Genomic DNA, 21,262 nt, shown 5'->3' on the forward strand with positions numbered 1-21,262 from the left:
TGTAATCATCTGGACCAAATTTAAGGCAATTGGTTAAGGCAAATAAGTCCATAGAAGCTGATTGATTGGTTCAAGGTCACATTACAGTGAGTGGCAGAGCCACTCATTGAAACCATGTCCTCTAGCTTCCATCCCAGTATGACTTCCACTGCACCAAATTGATGTGTGCTTGAAGTAGGGCATGAGAAAGAACAATGAGCAGGCTTCTGTTCCTCTTCTCTCACCCCCAAGTCTGGAAAGCAGCATCAGGTTATTTCACAGATGGAACATCTGGAGATTCAGTCTTCTTCAGAGAATAGATTTCCTTCTTCTATCAGTTCAACAAAGCCTGATTTATTTTCCCAGAAAATTATTCCCTACTGACACCAATAGGCAACCAATTGCCCGTGCTTTATGTCTCCTTTAAGACTTAAAAAGTTAAATTGAGCATAGACCTAGGGCTACAAAAGTTTTATCATGTATTCAATTCCACTCAGTTCAGCAAACATTGATTAATCAACTGGTATGAACAAAATCCCTGGCTTAGCTCTGGAGACACAATAAAGAACATCAACACAATACTTTCCTTCATGGAGCTTACACTCTACTGAACAGGTAAGCACTGTATAGCAATACTAATAGTTGATGTCTATTTACAACACCACTTATAATTTCAATGCAATCAGAAATTTCCAGTGAGGAAACTCTAACAATGCAGATTAGTACTAGATCTGTTTTTATTGAATAGTGTGAGAGAAGATCCAATTTATAGAATTCAAGAAAAAAAATAAAGGAGAGATTAAGTGATGGACCAGGGTTGTCCATGGTCTGGGAGCCTGGCTCTCTATCACAGTGCCTTAAAGTGCCTAAGTGTTTGATATTTTTTTCTTTCACTTTAACCCTAAAACAACCTTGTGAGATAAACACTTTGAGATTTAATATCTGAATTTTAGATATGGGGAAACAAAGTTTGAAGAGCATAAGTGACTGCTCCAGGGTCACACATCTAGAAAATGTCAGAGGTAGAGTACTTTGTTATTGCAGTAAAGCACTTTTGTCCCTTTGCCATGCTTTTATAAAATTGATGAAATAATACTGTGTTAAATGCATAGAAAAGATACAGAGGTGAAGGCTATTGAAGTCGCTATCTGATGCTGAGGGAAAGGTGAGTGTTGTGGACAACCAGAAAGTTTCCTGGAGGAAGTAGCATCTGAGTATCACCCTAAGGGAAGGGAAGGATTTCAGGAATATGTATACATATACCTATACGTACATATATATGTATACATATGTGTATATGTATACCTACACATATCTACACATTCTATATACACATGTGTGTATACCCAAAAACACACACACATACAAGGTGAACCACACTGATTAATTACATCTTGTTACTCAATTCTGGATCTAGCTCAATTTGCTTTCTATTCAATTATGGGTCTAGTCCAATTTATATCTCATGAGAAAATGGCATGCAATTATGGGAATTGTGAGAAAACTCTTTGAAATTAGCCCTGTGAAGTTGAGAAGTAGACCCCCTCTAACTTCTTTTTAAAGACCCTTAACTAAGTGTCTAACCTAGGTTATACAGACCAGAAACCCAGGCAGATCTGAAGGGGTTCTCTCACAATTACACATCTCAAGCAATCCATGTGTCCTATCTGAAATGTGAAACCATTCTGACCAATCACTTACTGTTTCCACATTCTTTTGATTGAATGCAGATGAATGGGAGGAGTGGTACACCCCATTTTTCTGACTTCAGGGAGTTGCATTCATTCACTCTCCCCCCTCCCAACTCTCAAAATTCACTACTCCTCCCCAGAAAGCCCCTATTAGCCCAATTAGAAATCAGAATGCCCAATCTCGTAACCTGGTTTATATCCTGTTAATCATTTTCTTTTAATGCACCAAAAACATTTCTATCTCTGTATAAAGGGTCCAGAACCAAGCTGAGGAGGTCTGGTCCCAATCTCTTATGCAATTGGCATGTGTTACTTAGTAAATCAATATCCTGAGAAGCTTGAATCTTTTTTTTTCCTCTGTTATTCCAGATTTCACCTCTCTCTCTCTCTCTCTCTCTCTCTCTCTCTCCTCTCTCTCTCTCTCTCTCTCTCTCTCTCTCTCTGTTTTCTGTCTGTCTATCTCTATACACAGACACATGTTAGCTATTATACACACATGCATACAATCCAATCCAATAAACACTTTTAAGTGCCTACTATGCACTAGGTTGTGCTAAATGCTAGGGATATAATTAATAAAAAAGAAAGATAGTCATTGCTCTCATGGAGGTCATAATCTAAAAAGGAGGCCATTATATAAAAGGAGTCAGGGACAGAAACGGCAAATATGATGTCAGGGGGTACCATGTCCATCTTGCTCCATGGATCTAAAACCAGGCAAAGTAGCAGATGCAAAGTAGAGTGAGCTGAGAATTCAGTATCTGCCCTCCAAAAAGAAAGGCATTGGGAGGAGTTTGGTACCCTGCACTTCAGCCCTCCAGAGGGGAGAGGAAGCCAAGGCAGGTAGAATTAACTCCAGGCTTGAGTTTGATCTATAGTTGTGAATTTAGAAGTGATGAGCTTATTCTGGGAGAGACATTTTGTTCCTTGAAATTGAAACCAAGCAGAGAAACAGATGCAAAGTAGAGCATGTATATGTACACACTCATACACATGCATACGTAATTTTTATATCAGCATTTATATAGCACTTTAAGGTTTTTAATGTGATTTACAAGTATTATCTCATTTGATTTTCATAGGTAGCCTAAAGGGTGTGTATTATTATTATCCCAATATTATAGATGAGGAAATTGAGGCAGAGGTTAAGTGATTTTCCCAAGATCACACAACTAGTATCTGAGAACAAATTTGAACTTGTGTCTTCTTGATTCCATGTTAGCCTCCTTTCACGGTGTCCCTCAGCTGCAGCATGCAATAGACTAAGGGCAAGAAGCCAAAATTCAATCAATCAATACTTAATATTAATTTCCTACTCTGGGCCAGTCCATGTGCTAGGCAACGGAGATAAAAAGACAAAGTGAAATAATTCCTGCCCTCTAGGAGTTAGCACTCTATGGGGAGATAATGTGAATATTTATAGGCACTTACAAAACAGAAACAAAAATAAAAGCATGATAATTTAATATTAGGGGAAAATACTATCAAAAATGGAAGGAAGGAAAGAAAGAAGGGAGGAAGCAAGGAAGGAAGGAAACAAGAAAGGAAGGAAAGAGGAAGGGATGAAGGAAAGAAGAAAGGGAGGAAGGAAAGGAAGAAGGAAGGAGGTAATTGAGGAAGGGAAAGAGGAAGGGATAAAGGAAGGAAGGGACAAAGTAAAGAAGGAAAAAAGGAGGGAAGGAAGGAAGGAGGGAAGGGAAGAACAGAAGGAGGGAGGGATGAAGGAAGTAGAAAAGGGAGAGGAAGGAATGAAGGAAGGAAGGAGGCAAGGGAGGGAGGGAGGAAGGAAGGAGGAAGTGAGAAGACTTTATTAAAAGCTAATCATTATACTATACATTGGAGATCCAGATATTAAAAGCCTTTCTTGATTCACCTCTGTGATAGGACTTTTTTTTCTTTAGAATACCCAGTATTAATTTTCTATGTATTATAATATACATACACGTACACATGCAAACTTCCTCATTAGAAAGTAAGTCTATGGCATTGCCTCTATGAGACCATGTCTTGAAGACTGGAACAGGTAGAGAGGAAGAATAAAAATATTAGGGGAGTTTCAAGAAAATAAACCTCACAGAAAGGCTTTCCAGGACTAATGGGAAGCTTCCCGTAAAATAGGAACCTTAAACACCCCACCAAGTTTTCCATAACAATGGGAGTTCTCGAAGTGGGGTGGGAGGGAAACTCTCTACTTTTGGCTCTTCCTTCCAGGAAGGGCTGGACGGAACTTCTGGGGGATGTCTTAAGGGAAGTCTTGTTCGGTAAGGATTGGGCTGGATGGGTCTGAGGATCTTTTTGTCATCTGAAGTGCTTTATCTTTTTGCCTTTTACCTCCAGAAATAATCCTGAAAATAATACTAAAATAATAACAATAAGTGACAGTTACCTAGAAATTAAAAGGTTAGAAAGCATTTTTAATGTTGTCTAGTTTGATCCTCATAACCACCTTATGGGTGGAGAAGAAAATGACAAACCAATCCAGTATCTTTGCCAAGAAAACCCCAAATGGAGCCACAGAGAGTTGGACATGACTGATGTCACTGAACAATATCAGAAACAACCTTGGGAGGCAAGTGCTACTATTTTTCACATTTTAGAGATGAGAAAACTGAGACCAAGTCCTTTTTAAAGCATCTACTGTCTGTAAGGTACTATGCTCAGCACATTACAAATATTATCTCAGTTGATCCTTACAGCAATCTTATAAAGGAAGTACTATTAGTATCGTTTTCAGTTGAGGAAACAGATTTTAAAAAGATTAAGTGACTTATCTAGGTTCACACAGTTCCTAAGGGTCTGAGGCAAGATGTTCCTGTGGCTTACTTCCAAGTCTAGCACTTTGCTACCTAGAGGTCTAATAACTGATTACACAGACAAGCAATGGCAGTAACTTGATTAGACATCAGGAGGCCTTGTTTCATATGTTAGACTTAATGGTCTCAGCCCTCTCAGACTGAGGTGACTTGACACAGACATCAACAAAGACTTTACAAGAGTTTACAATTTTCCTTCCTAAATGCACACATGTGTATGTATATATGTACAGTATGTATGTTTATATGTATGTATATATACATGCATATACAAATACATATTCATATACAAAATGTTCCTTCCACATTGTAGGGTTTAGGGATGTGGCACCTCCCATGATCTGGAAAATCCCTATAAAATTTTTTGGCCTTCCCTAAGAAATCTGGATTTTTTTTTCCTTTCATGGGTGTTTATCTTACAGTAAAATTTGCATTAAATATTTGGTTATAAGCTCTGTTCATCTGCTGGCCTTCACATATCATCTGTGGCTTCCGCAAATCTCCCCTCAAATTCCCATTCAATTTCTTATGAAAATTGACAATATATCAAAACCACGATGGGGAAAGTCATGATGTGGAAGGGATAACTGTACATACATGTGCACATGTAGTCAGGAAGACCTAAGTTCAAATCTTGCCTCAGGTACTCACTACTTGTGTGTCCTTCGGACATTTATTTAACTTTTGTTTGCCTCAGTTTCCTCAACTGTAAAATGGGGCTAATAATAGTATCTCCCTTGCAGGGTTGTTGTGAAGATCAAAGGACATAATAGTTGTAAAGCACTTAACACAGTCGTAACGCACTTTGCATAGTAAGTGCTATACAAATATTTAGTCCCTTCCTCCTACACACATGTCAATATGTGTGCATGTATGTGTGTACGCATGTGTGTGTATGTGTCTGTGTGTGTGTGTGATGGAGGAGACACAGGCATAGGCATGTTTGTAGGGTTATTTCTTCATCTAAGGTAAAGAATGAACTAGGAGATTGTTGGCATCCTTTCCAAATTGTGGTATGTACTGCTAGAAACAAAAATCCAGACAGTCTGACAAGGGTATGATCAAGCAGGCTTCCCCAACACTTATTTCTGGACACTATACCTCTATGTGATATAGGCAACCAAGAAAGCTAACTCCATTTTCATCTGCAGTAAGAAAGACTAACTATCTAGGACTATGGAGGTGTTATTCCTGTTATACTTTGAATGGATCAGACTGCATTAAGGGTATTATGTTCAGTTCTTGGCAACTTACTTTAAAAAGCACATTAATTAGAGGAAGAAAATTCATAGGAGGCCAACCAGGATGATGAGTGTAGTAAAATCCCTCCAGTACATGCCTTATATTTTGAGGTAACTGATGATTGATTCCTAAAGAGTTGAGCCTGAAGAAAAGAAGTCTTAAAAGTAGCATGTCATTGATCTTTATAAATTTGAAGAGCATTTATGTAGAAGAGTGATTGAAAGTCTTATTCTTAGCCCTGTAGGGCAGAACCAATACTAATGCATGCATGTTAATAAGGTATATTTAGATTGGTTGTTAGGAAAATCTTCCTAACAATTAACACTGTCACCAAATGGAATGGGTTGCTTTTGGAAGTTCTAAGTTCCTTCTCTCGATGTCGTAAAGTAAAAGCTGGATGGTTATTTGTTAAATATGTCCTAAAGGGGATTCCTTTTTGGTTAAGTTCTGGACTAGATAGTTACAAAGGCCCCTCTTATTCTTAGATTCTCTGATTTACAATAAGGCCTAAGACTGCATTGATTTTTTGAGACCATTTTCTCATTGTTAATTAACATGGAGGTTTCTTTCAACATAACCAGTTAGCTTGTCATGCCTCTTTTTTCCTATATTTGTGAAGCTAACTTCCCAACACCAAGTAGAACTTCATATTTCCTCAACTAAATTTTAATTTATTAGATTTGGGTCAATGTTTCAGGCTGTCATGACCCCCACACCTCTCTTTATCTTTTTTCTTTTTGCATTCTGATTATCATCCAATGTGTGAATGATTCCTCTAGCATTTATAATATTCATAAAGTTAGTGAGCAGGCTATCTATTCTGATACCAATAAGAATATTAAAAATCTATTTGCTCACAGATAAATCACCTTGTTTCATACTTTTCTTGTACCTTCTTCCTGACTCAGAGCTCAGCTATTGGGACAAAACATAAAAATTCCTCACTTGTACAAGAAAGTATAAAACCTTGTGTCTGGACAAGTCGTGGTGAGCACATTTATGAGATTATTCGATATGAAGGAGACATAAGTAACCAGAAAATGGAAGGCCCATAAAGAATAATCAGCCCTATTTATGGGGCTTGTTCTTGCTCCTGCATTGATACATGGAGGTGAATTTGGCCCATAATGAAGTTAAGCCATTTTTTCCTGCCTATTCTTTGCCCCATTCCATGCATTTATATTTTGCAAAATGAGACGGGATTGTTCTGTAATGTACTTTCTTGAGGAGTACCATTTCCTTTCCATTTCCTGGCTCTAGGACAGAATCAGCATAACTTTGGGGACACACGGTCTCTTTGAACCTTTCTTCTTACATCACTTTAATGAGTCTATGCATTTTACATGCTAGTTTAAAAGTATTTTTCCTTCTAATGAAGCATTCCAAAGGGTCATTATGATTGGGTTTGATTTCATATATCCTACGGTTTTTTTCATATATTCATGCAATCACAGATCTTAAAGGAGTCTAATTATGACCAGATTAAAAATCCCCTTATTTTACAGATTAAGAAACTGAGATCAGATGCTTGGAATAGATCATATAAAATTATCTTCTTGCTCTGGATTTGCAAAAGCAAGTAGCTAAGTGGTGTGGTGGCTGGAACACTGGGATTGGAATCCAGATCCTGCCTCAGAAACTTAGTAACTATGTGATGCAGGCCATGTTACTAACCCTCTGTTAGCATCAGTTTCTCATATGCAAAACAAGAATAATAATACAGCTCACATCACAAGGTTGTTGTAACGATCAAATGAGATATTCTACATAAAGCCCTTTGCAAATTACAAAGCTTTCTAACAATGCCAGTTAACATGATTAAGGCAGAAAACAAAGAGACTGTGAGAAACTGAATAGAATGAAGTGGGAAACATATGTGACCTAATATCAGGAGGCCCTTGGTGAGGTCCTGACTGTGGACTTTCTAGCGAAATCAACACACCACTCAGTATCAGATAGTTTCCTCTTCTTTGGAAAGAGAAGGTTAGCACTCATGTTACTTACTCTAAGGTACTTGTGAGAAGAGTGCTTTACACTGCATTAAAACTTGTTATTTCTTTCTCCATGGGCCTTATTCTAGATGCTTTCTCTGTCCCTGGTTCTTTGGGTTCTTTAGTTCATAAGACTTCCAGTTATAAGTGACCTTAGAGATCGCTAGACCCAGAGGCTTCAAGTGATTTGCCCAATGTCACACAACCACTAAGTAGCAACAATACTATGGAAAGAGAGCCAGGCTTTGAGTCAAGAGGAACTGCTCTGATTCCTTCATCTGATACATATTGGCTGTGTGACCCTGGCTAAGTCAATTTGCCTCTAGTGTCCTAGCTCTCAAAGGATAAAAGTTAAAGAGAGTAGGGAACATCTATATCTGTCAAGGGATTTTGCTCACTGAGAGGACATAGTACATCCAGTCATACACAATAAAAGGAGAAGATGTTGGAAATGAATTCATGTATTGTGATTACAAGTCCAATACTTTTCCAAAGACCAGGAATTCTTAATCCTATTTATGTGTCCTGGACCCATTCAGTAGCCTGCTGAAGCCTATGTACCCTTCCCCAAATGCAGCTTTTAAGCGTGTACAATTAAATGCATAGAATCACAATGCAAATCAAGTGTTGGTGAAAATAAAGGCAGTGAGTGGAGCCAAGATGGTGCTGTGAAAGGAGGGACTTACCAGAGCACTCTTATAAATTCTGTAAGATACCTCTAAAAAAGTGAATCTGAGCAGATTTGAAAGAGTTAGAAGCCAGTCATAGACTGAGTGTGGAAAATTTCTAAGCCAGATGAGTCTGCATGATTGACAGGGCATATCTGTGGGTAGGGAGAATGCCTGGTGGGTGCAACTGCACCAGACCACACCAGAGTAGGAGCAGTAGTGGAACCCAGACAATGAACCAGGCTAGGAGAACACTAGGTGTGCAAAACTAAACCATACCCAAATGGGAGCAGCAGCAGGCCCAGGCCTGAAGTGCCATGTACAGCAGTGATCCCCAGGCCTCTCAGCCCAGTACAGGAGTCTTCTGGAGGTATGGGAGACACCAGTGAAAGCCTGCAGCCATGAGAGAAACTACTCCTGAGGCTTGCAGCCCACAGTCTAAAGGTTTGAAACTGACCTTCTTGAACTTCTGGGAGCCATGATGACTAGGTAAAATGGTTCTCATCCTTATCTTCCTCATGTAGATAATACTTGCCTGGGAGAAACCCTAGAATAGAGGAGCCAGAAGTGGGGCTTCAGTAGGCTTTTAGCTCAGGAATCTAGGGAGACCCCCTCTTGCAGTGGTAGAAGGAGACTAGTACAGGAAGAGAGGTGTGCCAGAGGGCCTCACCTAAGCAGAATAGGAGGAGTGTCCTGAGCCCCCCAGAGGGTGAAGCCATCAAGTGTCAACACCAGGACCCCAAATGTGCCTATGACCTGCCAAGGGAAGTGGCAGACACCAGCGCAGACAAGTGTTTTAACAATCCGGCTAGCAGCTTCTGTGGGGGTGTAAGATCCTCCCACAGCCAGCACCCAGGAGGCTGCCGGCATGCTGGGAAAGCACAGGTTCTTTTTATCTGCTTAAACAAGGAAAGCATGGTGAAGGGGTTGACCAGCTTACTTTAATCCAGCATTCAGTTAGTTCAGGGGAGCATACAGGCAACATTCATTTAGTTCAGGGGAAAAAACCAATCAAGATATTATAAAACAGAACCAAAGGAACGAAAAACTGAAAGACAATGTGAAATATCTCATTGGAAAAACCACTGACCTGGAAAATAGATCCAGGAGAGATGATTTAAAAATTATTGGACTACCTGAAAGCCATGATCAAAAAAAGAGCCTAGATACCATCTTTCAAGAAATTATCAAGGATAACTGTCCAGATATTCTAGAGCCAGAGGGTAAAGTAGAAATTGAAAGAATCTACAGATCGCCTCCTCAAATAGATCCCAAAAAGAAATCTCCTAGGAATATTGTTGCCAAATTCCAGAGTTCCCAGATCAAGGAGAAAATAGTGCAAGTAGCCAGAAATAAACAATTTGAGTATTGTGGAAACATAATCAGAATAGCCCAAGATCTAGCAGCTTCTACATTAAGAGATCAAAGGGCTTGGAATACGATATTCTGGAAGTCAATGGAGCTAGGATTAAAACCAAGAATCACCTACCCAGCAAAACTGAGTATCATGCTCCAAGGCAAAATATGGATTTTCAATAAAATAGAGGACTTTCAAGCTTACTCAGAGAAAAGACCAGAGCTGAATAGAAAATTTGACTTTCAAACACAAGAATCAAGAGAAGCATGAAAAGGCAATCAAGAAAAAGAACAAGAAAAAGAAATCACAAGGGACTTACTAAAGTTGAACTGTTTTGTTTACATTCCTCCATGGAAAGATGACATGTATGATTCATGAGACCTCAGTATTATGGTAGCTGAAGGGAATATGCATATATATGTATATGTATATATATATATATATATATATACATGTATATATGTATATGTGTGTATGTATGTATACATGTATGTATATATATATATATATTGTGTGTGTGTATATATATATACAGAGAGAGGGGGGGGGCACAGGGTGAGTTAAAAATGAAAGGATGATATCCAAAAGAAATAAAATCAAATTAAGGGATGAGAGAGGAATATATTGGGAGAGGGAGAAAGGGAGAGATAGAATGGGGCAAATTATCTCACATAAAAGTGGCAAGAAAAATCAGTTCTGTAGGAAGAGAAGAGAAGGCAGGTGAGGGGGCATGAGTGAATCTTGCTCTCATCAGGTGTGACTTGAGGAGGGAATACCATCCACACTTAATTGGGTATCTTACCCCACAGGAAAGAATGAGGAAGAAGATAAAAAAGGGGGGGATGATAGAAGGGAGGGCAGATAGGGGAGGAGGTAATCATAAACAAACACTTTCCAAAAGGGACAGGGTCAACGGAGAAAACTGGATTAAGGGGGATAGGTTAGGAAGGAGAAAAATAGAGTTAGTCTTTCACAACATGAGTATTGTGGAAGGGTTATACATAATATTACGCATGTGGCCTATGTTGAATTGCTTGACTTCTTAAGGAGGGTAGGTAGGAAGGGAAGAGGGGAGAGAATCTGGAACTGAAAGTTTTAAAAGCATATGTTCAAAAACAAAAAAAAAAAAAAACGTTTTTGCTTGCAACTAGAAAATAAGATACACAAGCAGTGGGGTGTAGAAATTTATCTTGCCCTACAAGAAAGGAAGGGAAAAGGGGATGGGAGGGGAGTGGGGTGACAGAAGGGAAGGGTGATTGGGGAACAAGACAACCAGAATATACACCATCTTCGAGTTGGGGGGGATGGTAGAAATGGGGAGAAAATTTGTAATTCAAACTCTTGTGAAAATCAATGCTGCAAACTAAAAAATAAAAAAAATGCGGAAAAAAGAAAAAAGAACAAAAAAAGAAATTATTTTGCCCTATTGTATGCCCACGAATTTGACAATCTTAGGGAAATGGATGAATATTTACAAAAAAAAATAAATAGTCTGAATCACCAGAAGAGGAAATAAAATGCCTAAATATTCCCATCTCAGAAAAAAAAAATGGGGAAGCAATCAATGAACTCCATAGGAAAAAACCTCCAGGGCCAGATGGATTTACATGTGAATTCCATCAAACATTTGAAGAATAATTAATGCCCATACTTTGTAGATTATTTTGGAAAATAGGTGAAGAAGAAATTGTACCAAATTCTTTTTATGGCACAAATATGGTACTAATACCTAAACCAGGAGGAGTCAAAACAAAGAAAGAAAATTACAGAACAATTTCTCTAATGAATATTGGTCTAAAAATTTTTAATATAATATTAACAAAAATATTGCAGCAACTTATCATGAGTATAATATAGTATGTCCTTGTTGGATTTATTCCAAGAATGCAAGGCTAGTTCCATATTAGGAAAACCATCAGTGTAACTGATCATATCAACAACAAAGCTTGCAGAAAATATATAATTATCTCAATAGGTGCAGTAAAAGCTTTTGATAAAATGCAAGACACTTACCTATTAAAAACATTAGAAAGCATAGGAGTAAACAATGCCTTCCTTAAAATTATAAATAGCATCTACCTAAAATCATCAGCAAGCATTATATGTAATGGGGATAAGCAAGATGCTTTCCCAATAAGAGCATAGGTGAAACAAGGATGTCCATTATCACCCATATTATTCAGTTTGGTACAAGAAATGTTAGATTTATCAATAGGAGAAGAAAAAAGAATTTGAAGGAATTGGAATAGGCAAAGAAGAAACTGAGTTGTCACTCTTTGCAGATGGCATAATGATTAACTTAGAGAATTGTAGATAATCAAGTAAATAACCACTTGAAATAATAAATAACTTTAGCAAAGTTGCAGGATATAAAATAAAACCACATAAATCCATGGCATTCCTACATATAACTAACTAAGCCCAACAGCAAAAAATAGAAAGGGAAATTCCCTTTAAAGTTACTGTATACACTATAAAATATTTAGGAGTCTACCTGCCAAGAGAAACCCAGGATCAATGTGAAAACAATTACAAACACTTTTCACACAAAGTCAGGTTTAAATAAATGGAAAACATCAATTGCTTGTGGTTTGGTCAAGCTAACATAATAGAAATGACAGTTTTACCTAAATTAATTTACATACTCGGTGCCATGCCAATCAAACTAACAAAAATATTTTACAGATCTGGATAAGATAATAACAAATTTCATCTGGAAGTACAAAAGGTCCAGAACATAAAGAGAATTAATGAAAAGAAATAGTAGGGAAGATAGCTTAGCCCTACCAAATATTAAACTGTATTATAAAACAGGAGTCATCAAAACTACTTGGTACTGGCTAAGTAACTGAGTTGTGAATAAATGGAATAGATTAGGTACACAAGGCACAGTAGTCAACAACTATAACAATCTACTCTTTAATAAGCCCAAAGAATCCAGCTTCTGGGTTAATAATTCACTATTTCACAAAAACTGCTGGGAAAATTGGAAAATAGTATGGCAGAAACTGTGCATAGACCAATATCTTACATCATATACTGAAATAAAGCCAAAATGGTTTCATGATTTAGGAATAAAGGCTGGTATTATAATCAATTTGAGAGAGCAAGGGATAGTTTACCTGTCAGATTTATGGGAAAGGGAAGAATTCATGACCCAACAAGAGATAAGGAGCATTACAAAATCCATAATTGATAATTTTGATTATGTTAAATTGAAAATTTTTGTATAAACAAAACCCAATGCAACAAAGATTAGGAGAGAAGAAGAAAATTGGGAAAGAATCTTTACAATCAGCGTCTGACAAAAGCCTCATATCTAAAATATATGGGGAACTAAGTCAAATTTATAGGTATATAATTCATTCCCCAATTGAGAAATGGTCAAAGGATATGAACAGACAGTTTTCAGAGGAAGAAATTAAATATGTCTTTATTCATATGGAAAAATGCTCTAAATCATTATTGATTAGAGAAATGCAATTCAAAACAACTCTTAGTTACCACATCTCTCCTGTCAGATTAGCCAACATGACAAAACAGAACAATGATAAATGCTGGAGAGAATGTGGGAAAATTGGGACACTGTCACATTGTTGGTGGAGTTGTGAAGTGATACAGTCATCCTGGAGAGCAATTTGAAAATAGGTCCAAAGGGCTATAAAAATGTGCACACCCTTTGACCAAGCAATACCACTTCTAGGGCTGTATCTCAAAGACATCACAGAAGTGGGAAATGGACCAGTATGTACAAAAAAAAATTATCACAGCTCTTTTGTGGTGGCAAAGAATTGTAAATCAAAGAGATGCCCATCTACTGGGGAATTGCTAAACAAATTGTGGTATATGGATTTAATGGAAAACTTTTGTGCTGTAAGAAATGAGGAGGAGACAAACTTCACTATAATCTGCAAAGAATTATATAGAGTGATGCTGAGTGAGGGGAGCTGAACCAGTAGATCATTTTACACGAATACAGAAACACGGTATCTGTAAGGACAAACTTCGATAGACTTGGATTTTCTCATCAATGCAAGGTTCAAAGACAGCTCCAAAAGACTCACGATGGAAAAAGCTATGCACATCGAGATAAAGAATTATGGAGTGTGAATGCAGATTGAGGCAAACTATTTGCTCTCTCTTTTTTTTCCTCTTTTTTGTTTTTTTTTTCTTCTTTCTCATGATTCTTGTGATTCCCATGGTTATAATTCTTCTTTACGACTGGACCTTTATGTAAATAAGTTTTATGAGAAGGCGTATGTATTACTGTATTGGATTACATGCCATTGGGGGGGGGCAGGGGGGAGGAAAGGGAGGGAGAGAAAATTTATAACTCCGAAACTTGTGGAACTGAGTGTTGCAATTTTAAAAATAAAAATAAACATAAAAATTAAAAATAGAAAATAACAACAATGACCTCCATGAGGCAAAAGATTTTTATATGCATATTACCTATGCCTAGATCTGCATCTGGCATACAGTTGCTATTGAACAGGTGCTTGTAGATTGATTATTTGGGTGAGAGAGGCCAGTAGGAGATCAGGCAAGGGAGTTGTCAATTAGGTGGTTGCGGGTTGTCATGTTCAGTCCTTTCAGTCATGTCGGACTCTTCGTGACCCTAGCTGTGATTTTCTTGGCAAAGATTCTTGAGTGAATAGCTACAGCATATTTTACAGATGAGGAATCTGAAACAAATATGGCTAAGTGATTTGCCCAGGATCACACAGCTTTGTCTGAGGCTGGATTTGAACTCAGGTCTATCTTGACTCCAGGACCAGTGCTCTATCCACTGCACCACCTGACTGCCCCAAATTAAGCTGGATTATAGAGTGAATGGAGGGAAATGAAGAAAGAGTGTCAAGCTCCTAGCAGTGACCAATGCTGCTCAGGAAGATCATCATTTGCCATCTAGTAGCTTTAAACTACTAAGAGTGCCGAGAAGAAGAATGGGCTCTTCTGGGAAACAAAAATAATAACTGACACTATATAGAGATATAAAGTTTGTGAAGAGATTTGCATGGATTATCTTATTCGAATTACACCAGTGCTGAGTGGTTTGAATGGTTATCCTCTATTAGCAGATGAGCTAAAAGAGGCTCAATGAGAATGGGCCTTGCTGTAGCCCAGTGGTGTGCTCAAATTCTTACACAATTTCCAGCCCGTGATGATGAGGAGAGAGGAAGACAAGTTATCTTCTTAGACTTGAGATGGAGTGTGCTCAAACTTAGATTCTGCCATTGCTCTCTGTGTGCCTTGAATAATTCACCTTCCACACGCCTCCATCTCCAAGTCTCTAAAATGAAGTAGTCAGACTAGGTAAATTCCAAGGGCCTTTCCAGCTTTACATCTAGGATCTGATGATCTTTCACTACCTCTCACACCACCTATCTTCCCCCCGCCCTAAATTTTCTCTGATTGTTTTGTTTTCAGTCTTTTTTTTCTGTTCCTGCCTTCCTTCTATTCTTTCCATTCTTCCCTTACTCTTTCCCTCCCTCCCTCCATCTGTCCCTTCTTCCCTCCCTCTGTCCCTCTCTTCCTTCCTAAATCCACGCCTTCCTCACTTCTTTCCTTCCTGCCTTCCTTCCTTCCTTCTTTCCTTCCCCACTTCCTTTCCTCTTCTCCTTCCCTCTGTTCCTTTGTTCTCTCTCCCTCCCTCCCTCCCACCCACCCCCCCTCTCTTTCTTTCTCTCTCTCTCTCTCTCTCTCTCTCTCTCTCTCTCTCTTTCTCTCTCTCTCTCTCTCTCTCTCTCTCTCTCTCTCTCTCTCTCTCTCTCTCTCTCTCTTCCCTCTCCCCCCACCAGAGGACCCAGGTTTGAATCTTGATTCTAGTGTGACCTTAGGCAAATCAGTTAACATCTAGGGAGTGGAATTTCCTTCTTTGTTAAATGAGAGGGCTAGAAGATCTCTTAAATCCTTTCTAGCTCTAAGCCCAGTGCCTGACACAAAGCAAGCTGATAATGAATGATTTGGGGCTCACAGACTTTCTCTTTTTCATTTCTCCCTCCTCTCTCTTCTTTCCCTGACTTCATGGTTTCTGCCTTTCTCCTTCACATTCTCTTTCCATTTCTCCTCCTTTCTTTTTCCATGTCTTACCTTTGCTCTACATTCCTAATAGTCTTTCCTACACAGTTTCATTTTCCCATCCTCCATCAACAGAAGAGGCTGTTGACAATAAAGAGATTCACTTACCGTCCCTATATTTAGTGTGGAAAAATAAAAAAAAACACTTTCTGCCTCAAAACTCTTTCATAAAGAGTACAGGTTCCTTTCAACACTATCACGCTCAAGCAACACTGGGTGGGGATAATTGGGTAACATACACTGAATACATAAGGGTGAGGGTCATTAAATCAAACTACTTTTATGCTGTTTCTCTGTGGGTTTTTTGAGACAAGAAAAGGAAAACAAAACAGCTTATCTGACTCCCCCTCCTGCAGAAGTAAATGATGGAAAATAAATAATCTTGGTATCAATGAATGAAAAGATGGCTATCCCTGCCAGAGAAAATATTGTGAAGCATTTCATAGAACTTTTTCCCCCTTGAGATAGCAGATTCATTCTTAAATGTTATTACCTTTTTTTACATTCCAACTTCATTATTTGTTGTAGTCATTAGACAATCTTTTAAATTTTATTTATGGTTTTGATTAGTGCTTGCTCCCAAGATGCTTGCAATTCAATGTCACATATTTGTTAAAATTTATACAATGGGTGCTGAGGTCTGTGTATCTGTCAGTGTTTCTTTTTAAATAATATGCCATAATGATACTTAAATATTCTACTAACAAAGAGGTCAAACACAAATAGAAACACAAAGACCATCATCCCCCCAAAACCAAAAACCCAATAAAAACTCCATCTCAGAAGAAAGAAAAAAGGTAAAAAGAAAGGAAGGAAAGAATGGAGAGGGAGGAGGAGAGGGACAGAAGAAGGAAAGAAGGAAGGAATGGAAAGATGGAAGATAAAAAGAAAGAAAGAGAGAGAGAGAGAGAGAGAAAGAAGGAGAGAAATAATGAAGAAGAGAAAGAAAGAAAGAAAGAAAGAAAGAAAAGAGAAAAGAAGAGAAAAGAAAAAAGAAAAGAAAAGAAAAGAAAAGAAAAGAAAAGAAAAGAAAAGAAAAGAAAAGAAAAGAAAAGAAAGGAAAAGAAAGGAAAAGAAAAGAAGGAAGAAGGAATGAACCATGGAAAGAAAAGATAGAAAGAAATATGATACTAAAAGCTCTTTCTACTTTGCTCCAAATCAGTCTCATATACAGGTGGAATGATCTTTTCTAACTTGGAGCTTCTTTGATCTAGGTACTGGGTTTTTCCCATCTCCTCAGCCATCTTCTGAATGTGTCAGCAATATTGAAGGAGTACAAAAGGATTAAGGACATGGATACAATATAGGATCATGGGATGTAAGGCTAGGAAGAACCTTGGGGAGCATTTAATCCTCACTCCTTATTACACATTTGAGGAAACTGAAGCTCAGAGAAGGGAAGAGGATTGCAACAGGCCATACAATTAATAGAGGATTATTTTTGTAAATAGTTTTTAGATTTTGGACATTTAAAGTACTACAATAGTTTTAATAGTACTAATGACAAACATTTATGTAGGGCTTCAAGGTTTGCAAAATGCTTCATAAACATTTCATTTGATCCTCCCAATCCTAGTAGAAAAGTGCCATTATAATGTTTATTTTGTGCCTGCGGAAACTGAGGCTGGGAGAGCTTCGGTGACAAAGTAATGAGCAGAAATGGCTTTGAACTTCACATTTTTCAGGATACCTCTAAGAAATCCTTTTGGAGGTCCAAAGGGCAGGGCTCTCTGTTACACACACACACACACACACAGACACACACACACACACACACACACTTACATACTCACGTGCACACATGCAGACACATGCATGCACATGCACACACACACACTCACATACACACATGCAAACACACACACATACACACATGCACACACATATGCTGATTCCATTTGATTCATAGAAACACTAGTCCAGAGATGGAAGGGACTTTAAAGGAGGCTGTCCAGTCCAACTCCCTCATGTTACAAATAAGAAAACTGAGTCTGAAAGATGTTAAGTGAATTGCCCATGCTAGTAGTAAGTATGTGAGACACAATATGAACCTGTGATTTGTACTTCCTATTAATTATCCCACCTTCCCTTTAAATTTAATTCAGCACATTTAATAAACAACTGCTATGTACTTGGCATTAGGATAGGTGCTCAGTCATTCAAAGACAACAACAAGACTGAGCTTGCCCTTCAATAAGCTTCTATTCCAATGATCAGTTCTAAGAAAGCTTTATCCTCCTGAGGTGGCCAACTTCTTTATCAGAAAAGACCGACACTTGCCTCCAAAGCCTATGGTCTGGAAGTTCTGGAGTTGTTTTTTATGTGATAGCACTTCATAGGCGTTTTCTATCAGTGAGGTATATATTTCTGGAAGAAAGCTCATTTTTTTGAAGGCAGTGTGGTACAATGGGAACACCATTGGACTTGATGTTCTGAGTCTGAATAATATCTCTGTCACTTGATGAATGATTTATTGATCCTATGTGACAAAATTCAGGAAAAAATAGACACCTCAATTCTATCTTGAAGAAATCAAAGATTTTAAGAAGCAGAGCTGAAGAGGAGGACCACGATTTGTTTGGAGATCAGCCTGTGTAAATTCAAAGGGCAGGATATGGAATGCCAAGTTCAGGAAACAGTGAAGTGGCCACTTCAACTGGACCATGGGGGACATGATGAGCTTAGCTCTTGAACCCAAGCTACTATCCAGCATCATAATTATCATGACTTGCTAGAATCATTATTCCCACTTCCCTTCAACAGTGATGTCCCATGATCCCCCCATTGCTCTCTTGGTAACTTGGCCCCTATTGGGCATTTTATGAGTGCTATCATAACATAGCAATCTAAATTAAAATGACAAGACATTGCTCTAGATTAGCAAGTAGTTATGAACCTCCATTCACATTCTCAATAGAGATCTTTTCACCTCTGACATTCTAGAAGACATTGGAAGACCATGAAATTGGTTTCTTTAGTGCACTTTAGAAAAACTTACCTATCACCTTTTATAGCCATATTATTTTTTTTTCTGGTTTGGGCAGCATTTCTCACTTCTGCTGATGAAGAAGATGATTTGAGTAGCACTCTCTGAATGGCAGTGATCATGAGCAGAAACTGATTTAAATTGGAAGGCTGTCTGTGTACTAATGTCATACAGTAAGGAAAGTAAAATGAGCATCACTTATTCTTGCCCTGTCCCCAACCTTCCATTGTAAGCCGAATGTCACTTGTGAAATAAGGTCATTGTGGCATTTAGTAAAAAGCCCTCCCTTTTTCTTGATTGGGACTTTAGAACTATTGAGCTGAAAAAAAATCATGATAATATGTGAATTTCAATGATGACCGGGCTTCTTTTCTCCAGCAGCCTCTTCTTGTATCATCATGAGTCATATCTGATCTGCTTCTGAGAAGGCTGTCAGCCATTTTTGAGTCCTGGCTGCACTCTCCAAGGTGGAAAGGTTTTGTAGAACGGTCTGGGTGATGAATAGTAGGGGCATAGTATAGGACCAGTCAGAGTAAAGCAATTACACAGATTTGAGATGGTGAGTGCACATGCAGTGCAGGGACTCTTTCATGAATACAGCAACAACTACTATTACTACTACTACAATGATGACAATGACTTACACTACTACCAACTATAATTAATATAGTGCTTGAAAGTTTACAAAGGAATTTACAAAGATTAACTTATTGGGTTTTTCTTTTTATATCCCTAGCAAAGGACCTCAATAAATTCAAGTTGAATTAAATTAAATAAGTAGAGGGAGATCACTTCTGGATGAACAGCTCCAATTCTGTCACTTCTGTAGACCTTTAGTCCCATTTTCCCCCTAGGAAGGTGTGTATGGGTGTGCAAGGAGTAGCACCTTTGGTGTGAGGGCTTGATTAACTCCTTTCAGGACCATTCATCCACCTTCAGTGCCTACCTGACATTCAACTCTGTGGCTCCAAGATGAAGAATGCACAGTGACTACACCCGGGTAAACCACCTCAGCAGATGGGCTAAACGAGATTGAGGATAACCAATAGGCCACAAAACCATTGCTGAGTTGGGGGGTATCTACCCTAAGCATGTGAAGACTCCTGCTACGTATGATGCAGCAGAATAGGCAGATGAGAACAATTTGTCCCAATGGTTATGCAGGCAGCTGAATAGGTGCCATGGAGAGTTTAGAGCTTGGTTCAGACCTTGAAGATGCCAAGGTTATTCATTGCAACCTGGGCCATCACCAGCCATCCTAACTTCTGTCTTTCCACTGTACTTCAATATCTCTGGAAGAGAGAGAGAGAGGTTGATAACTTTGTGCAACTCTGCCCCACTTAAATCCAATTCATGCTAGAATGAAAACATAGGATGAAGATATTATTGACCCTTTTAGAAAACAGGGAACAAAGAACAATACCTCTGGAAGCGAACACAAATTCCTTTGTCTAGCATTTAAAATGCTTTCCACACTGGATTCCTACTTACCTTTCTAGCTTCATCATACATCAGTCCTCTCAATGAGCTCTTCAGCCCAGACAAGTTGGCCTCACAGTTCCTCACAGGTAGAATCCCATCTTCTGTTTCTTTGCCTACAGTGAACTCCTCCCTCACCTCCAACCCTTTGAACACCATTTCACTCAAAAAGTACCCACCACACATGACATTCCTATATTATTGTAGCTCCTCCTCCCACATTTCCCAAAATGACCAATTTTCATTGTATAGATAGATGTCATTTTATTTCCATCAATACAGGGGTAGTTTCAATTTCTTCCTTCTATCACCAGTAGTTATCACAGAGATAGGAGATGGAATGCCATGTGTAAGGAACAACACAAAGTCCACATTAAAATCAAGATATTCTTTCCTAAAATACTAAACATCTTCTGTGTTAAGAAGTAAGGCAGTGAGCTAAGGACAGACTGTCAATTGCATGAAATCCTTTCATAACTTCAGGTTATTAACTCTGCCCCCAAGGTATCTTTTTTTCTTTCTTTTCCTGATATACTCAGCTTTTCTTAAAGCATCATTAAAACTCCAATCACAGAAAGGTCTTGGAGCTGATAGTCTGAGGGTCAGCTCAGCCAGAGGATTATACTTAGCGGACCATGAAGCTGACATTGTAGGTGCAGTGGGAAGTAATTGCATTTGTCCAGAGGGGTCAGGGAAAAAATAAAACACCTTCCTGAGGATGTGAGAATGAGGTGGAGATTCCTTGATAGAGAGTAGTGACACTCTTTCCTCCTGTAAAACTGAGAGAAAGAGCTCTGGCTTGTCATCTATTATGACATCTCTGAAGTTTTTTTCATCCAAAGAGAAAATTAGGTAGGAACGTGATTTTTTTTAGATTTTCAAAACAAAAAGAAAAGTAAACAACAACTAAGAATAATGTCAATATGCAAAGGTGAGGTCCTTTTGGAGGCCACGAGAAATGTTGGTCACATCTAG

At 38.4% G+C, this 21,262-nt stretch overlaps 1 pseudogene; it reads right to left on the reverse strand.

Annotated features, from left to right (window-relative positions):
* Positions 1-20,446, reverse strand: part of LOC118842801 — a 34,202-nt pseudogene extending 13,756 nt beyond the window's left edge.
* Between the last annotated feature and the right edge of the window lie 816 nt (positions 20,447-21,262).

The sequence above is a fragment of the Trichosurus vulpecula genome, chromosome 3 (assembly GCF_011100635.1).
Source record: "Trichosurus vulpecula isolate mTriVul1 chromosome 3, mTriVul1.pri, whole genome shotgun sequence".
Classification (NCBI taxonomy): domain Eukaryota; kingdom Metazoa; phylum Chordata; class Mammalia; order Diprotodontia; family Phalangeridae; genus Trichosurus; species Trichosurus vulpecula.